Source organism: Psittacula echo, assembly GCF_963264785.1.
Source record: "Psittacula echo genome assembly, chromosome: 4".
Classification (NCBI taxonomy): Eukaryota; Metazoa; Chordata; class Aves; order Psittaciformes; family Psittacidae; genus Psittacula; species Psittacula echo.
Genome location: NC_137738.1, coordinates 17234287 through 17240286, shown reverse-complemented (window position 1 = coordinate 17240286; position 6000 = coordinate 17234287).

Here is a 6000-nt window from a genome sequence, read left to right as displayed (position 1 = left end):
GCCATGTTGCTGACACTGAAGCACAGCCACTCTGTTCAGTTGATCCACAGCACCAGCTTTCCAACTTGCCACCCGCACTGTGGAAGCAGGTAGCAGCCATCAGCTGAAACTGAAAGCCCAGCAGCAGCTTTCTCTCCTTCTCCTCCTCTATGCATGCAGAAGCTACATGTTAGCACTTTGAAAACCTTGATTCTACCGTCTTCTTTCCTGAAACCTGCGATGCTTTGATATTTTCATCATAGTGCGGCAGAGCTCTCTGCTGTTAAAGACCAGCAGTGGTGTTTTTCTGTACCTCCTCGGCTCTGCAGGCAGAAGCTGGAAGTTGGAAATCTGGGAGCACTGCACCAGGATCTCTCGAGGGAACATCAAGGAAGAACCGTTGGAAGATGGACTTTACTTAAGGAAGGTAGAGCGCATAGCCATGTTGCTGACACTGAAGCACAGCCACTCTGTTCAGTTGATCCACAGCACCAGCTTTCCAACTTGCCACCCGCACTGTGGGAGCAGGTGAAGCAGACTTCACCTGAAACTGAAAGCCCAGCAGCAGCTTTCTCTCCTTCTCCTCCTCTGTGCATGCAGAAGCTACATGTTCGCACTTTGAAAACATTCATTCTCCCGTTTTTGTCCTGAAAGCTGCCGTGCTTTCACATTTTGGTCACACTGCTGCATTGCTCCCTGATTGCTGTTGAGGACCAGCAGGAGTTTTCTGCTCTAGATCCTCGGCTCTGCAGGCAGAAGCTGGAAGTTGGAAATCTGGGAGCACTGCACCAGGATCTCTCGAGGGAACGTCAAGGAAGCAACGTATCAAGATGGACTTTACTTAAGGAAGGTAGAGCGCATAGCCATGTTGCTGACAGTGAAGCACAGCCACTCTGTTCAGTTGATCCACAGCACCAGCTTTCCAACTTGCCACCCGCACTGTGGGAGCAGGGGTAGCAGCCTTCAGCTGAAAGCCCAGCAGCAGCTTTCTCTCTTTCTCCACCACTGTACATGCAGAAGCTACATGTTCGCACTTTGAAAACGTTCATTCTACCGTTTTTGTCCTGAAAGCTGCCGTGCTTTCACATTTTGGTCACACTGCTGCATTGCTCCCTGATTGCTGTTGAGGACCAGCAGGAGATTTCTGCTCTAGATCCTCGGCTCTGCAGGCAGAAGCTGGAAGTTGGAAATCTGGGAGCACTGCACCAGGATCTCTCGAGGGAACGTCAAGGAAGCAACGTATCAAGATGGACTTTACTTAAGGAAGGTAGAGCGCATAGCCATGTTGCTGACACTGAAGCACAGCCACTCTGTTCAGTTGATCCACAGCACCAGCTTTCCAAATTGCCACCCGCACTGTGGGAGCAAGGGAAGCAGCCTTCAGCTGAAACTGAAAGCCCAGCAGCAGCTTTCTCTCTTTCTTCTCCTCTGTGCATGCAGAAGCTACATGTTCGCACTTTGAAAACCTTGATTCTACCGTCTTCTTTCCTGAAACCTGCGATGCTTTGATATTTTGATCATAGTGCGGCAGAGCTCTCTGCTGTTAAAGACCAGCAGTAGTTTTTTTCTGTACCTCCTCGGCTCTGCAGGCAGAAGCTGGAAGTTGGAAATCTGGGAGCACTGCACCAGGATCTCTCGAGGGAACGTCAAGGAAGCAACGTATCAAGATGGACTTTACTTAAGGAAGGTAGAGCGCATAGCCATGTTGCTGACACTGAAGCACAGCCACTCTGTTCAGTTGATCCACAGCACCAGCTTTCCAACTTGCCACCCGCACTGTGGGAGCAGGGGTAGCAGCCTTCAGTTGAAAGCCCAGCAGCAGCTTTCTCTCTTTCTCCACCACTGTACATGCAGAAGCTACATGTTCGCACTTTGAAAACGTTCATTCTACCGTTTTTGTCCTGAAAGCTGACGTGCTTTCACATTTTGGTCACACTGCTGCATTGCTCCCTGATTGCTGTTGAGGACCAGCAGGAGATTTCTGCTCTAGATCCTCGGCTCTGCAGGCAGAAGCTGGAAGTTGGAAATCTGGGAGCACTGCACCAGGATCTCTCGAGGGAACGTCAAGGAAGCATCGTATCAAGATGGACTTTACTTAAGGAAGGTAGAGCGCATAGCCATGTTGCTGACACTGAAGCACAGCCACTCTGTTCAGTTGATCCACAGCACCAGCTTTCCAAATTGCCACCCGCACTGTGGGAGCAAGGGAAGCAGCCTTCAGCTGAAACTGAAAGCCCAGCAGCAGCTTTCTCTCTTTCTTCTCCTCTGTGCATGCAGAAGCTACATGTTCGCACTTTGAAAACCTTGATTCTACCGTCTTCTTTCCTGAAACCTGCGATGCTTTGATATTTTGATCATAGTGCGGCAGAGCTCTCTGCTGTTAAAGACCAGCAGTGGTGTTTTTCTGTACCTCCTCGGCTCTGCAGGCAGAAGCTGGAAGTTGGAAATCTGGGAGCACTGCACCAGGATCTCTCGAGGGAACATCAAGGAAGAACCGTTGGAAGATGGACTTTACTTAAGGAAGGTAGAGCGCATAGCCATGTTGCTGACACTGAAGCACAGCCACTCTGTTCAGTTGATCCACAGCACCAGCTTTCCAAATTGCCACCCGCACTGTGGGAGCAGGGGAAGCAGCCATCAGCTGAAAATGAAAGCCCAGCAGCAGCTTTCTCTCTTTCTCCACCACTGTACATGCAGAAGCTACATGTTCGCACTTTGAAAACATTGATTCTCCCGTTTTTGTCCTGAAAGCTGCCGTGCTTTCACATTTTGGTCACACTGCTGCATTGCTCCCTGATTGCAGTTGAGGACCAGCAGGAGTTTTCATCTCTAGATCCTCGGCTCTGCAGGCAGAAGCTGGAAGTTGGAAATCTGGGAGCACTGCACCAGGATCTCTCGAGGGAACGTCAAGGAAGCAACGTATCAAGATGGACTTTACTTAAGGAAGGTAGAGCGCATAGCCATGTTGCTGACACTGAAGCACAGCCACTCTGTTCAGTTGATCCACAGCACCAGCTTTCCAACTTGCCACCCGCACTGTGGGAGCAGGGGTAGCAGCCTTCAGTTGAAAGCCCAGCAGCAGCTTTCTCTCTTTCTCCACCACTGTACATGCAGAAGCTACATGTTCGCACTTTGAAAACGTTCATTCTACCGTTTTTGTCCTGAAAGCTGACGTGCTTTCACATTTTGGTCACACTGCTGCATTGCTCCTGATTGCTGTTGAGGACCAGCAGGAGATTTCTGCTCTAGATCCTCGGCTCTGCAGGCAGAAGCTGGAAGTTGGAAATCTGGGAGCACTGCACCAGGATCTCTCGAGGGAACGTCAAGGAAGCAACGTATCAAGATGGACTTTACTTAAGGAAGGTAGAGCGCATAGCCATGTTGCTGACACTGAAGCAAAGCCACTCTGTTCAGTTGATCCACAGCACCAGCTTTCCAACTTGCCACCCGCACTGTGGGAGCAGGTGATCAGACTTCAGCTGAAACTGAAAGCCCAGCAGCAACTTTCTCTCCTTCTCCTCCTCTGTGCATGCAGAAGCTACATGTTCGCACTTTGAAAACATTGATTCTCCCGTTTTTGTCCTGAAAGCTGCCGTGCTTTCACACTTTGGTCACACTGCTGCAGAGCTCCCTGATTGCTGTTGAGGACCAGCAGGAGATTTCATCTCTAGATCCTCGGCTCTGCAGGCAGAAGCTGGAAGTTGGAAATCTGGGAGCACTGCACCAGGATCTCTCGAGGGAACGTCAAGGAAGCAAAGTATCAAGATGGACTTTACTTAAGGAAGGTAGAGCGCATAGCCATGTTGCTGACACTGAAGCACAGCCACTCTGTTCAGTTGATCCACAGCACCAGCTTTCCAACTTGCCACCCGCACTGTGGGAGCAGGGGAAGCAGCCTTTAGCTTAAAGCCCAGCAGCAGCTTTCTCTCTTTCTCCACCACTGTACATGCAAAAGCTACATGTTCGCACTTTGAAAACGTTCATTTTCCCGTTTTTGTCCTGAAAGCTGCCGTGCTTTCACATTTTGGTCACACTGCTGCATTGCTCCCTGATTGCAGTTGAGGACCAGCAGGAGTTTTCATCTCTAGATCCTCGGCTCTGCAGGCAGAAGCTGGAAGTTGGAAATCTGGGAGCACTGCACCAGGATCTCTCGAGGGAACGTCAAGGAAGCAACGTATCAAGATGGACTTTACTTAAGGAAGGTAGAGCGCATAGCCATGTTGCTGACACTGAAGCACAGCCACTCTGTTCAGTTGATCCACAGCACCAGCTTTCCAACTTGCCACCCGCACTGTGGGAGCAGGGGAAGCAGCCATCAGCTGAAACTGAAAGCCCAGCAGCAGCTTTCTCTCCTTCTCCACCACTGTACATGCAGAAGCTACATGTTCGCACTTTCAAAACGTTCATTCTACCGTTTTTGTCCTGAAAGCTGACGTGCTTTCACATTTTGGTCACACTGCTGCATTGCTCCCTGATTGCTGTTGAGGACCAGCAGGAGATTTCTGCTCTAGATCCTCGGCTCTGCAGGCAGAAGCTGGAAGTTGGAAATCTGGGAGCACTGCACCAGGATCTCTCGAGGGAACGTCAAGGAAGCAACGTATCAAGATGGACTTTACTTAAGGAAGGTAGAGCGCATAGCCATGTTGCTGACACTGAAGCACAGCCACTCTGTTCAGTTGATCCACAGCACCAGCTTTCCAACTTGCCACCCGCACTGTGGGAGCAGGTAGCAGCCATCAGCTGAAACTGAAAGCCCAGCAGCAGCTTTCTCTCCTTCTCCTCCTCTATGCATGCAGAAGCTACATGTTAGCACTTTGAAAACCTTGATTCTACCGTCTTCTTTCCTGAAACCTGCGATGCTTTGATATTTTGATCATAGTGCGGCAGAGCTCTCTGCTGTTAAAGACCAGCAGTGGTGTTTTTCTGTACCTCCTCGGCTCTGCAGGCAGAAGCTGGAAGTTGGAAATCTGGGAGCACTGCACCAGGATCTCTCCAGGGAACGTCAAGGAAGCAACGTATCAAGATGGACTTTACTTAAGGAAGGTAGAGCGCATAGCCATGTTGCTGACACTGAAGCACAGCCACTCTGTTCAGTTGATCCACAGCACCAGCTTTCCAACTTGCCACCCGCACTGTGGGAGCAGGTGAAGCAGACTTCAGCTGAAACTGAAAGCCCAGCAGCAGCTTTCTCTCCTTCTCCTCCTCTGTGCATGCAGAAGCTACATGTTCGCACTTTGAAAACGTTCATTCTACCGTTTTTGTCCTGAAAGCTGACGTGCTTTCACACTTTGGTCACACTGCTGCATTGCTCCCTGATTGCTGTTGAGGACCAGCAGGAGATTTCTGCTCTAGATCCTCGGCTCTGCAGGCAGAAGCTGGAAGTTGGAAATCTGGGAGCACTGCACCAGGATCTCTCGAGGGAACGTCAAGGAAGCAACGTATCAAGATGGACTTTACTTAAGGAAGGTAGAGCGCATAGCCATGTTGCTGACACTGAAGCACAGCCACTCTGTTCAGTTGATCCACAGCACCAGCTTTCCAACTTGCCACCCTCACTGTGGGAGCAGGGGAAGCAGCCTTCAGCTGAAAGCCCAGCAGCAGCTTTCTCTCTTTCTCCACCACTGTACATGCAGAAGCTACATGTTCGCACTTTGAAAACGTTCATTCTACCGTTTTTGTCCTGAAAGCTGACGTGCTTTCACATTTTGGTCACACTGCTGCATTGCTCCCTGATTGCTGTTGAGGACCAGCAGGAGATTTCTGCTCTAGATCCTCGGCTCTGCAGGCAGAAGCTGGAAGTTGGAAATCTGGGAGCACTGCACCAGGATCTCTCGAGGGAACGTCAAGGAAGCAACTTATCAAGATGGACTTTACTTAAGGAAGGTAGAGCGCATAGCCATGTTGCTGACACTGAAGCACAGCCACTCTGTTCAGTTGATCCACAGCACCAGCTTTCCAAATTGCCACCCGCACTGTGGGAGCAAGGGAAGCAGCCTTCAGCTGAAACTGAAAGCCCAGCAG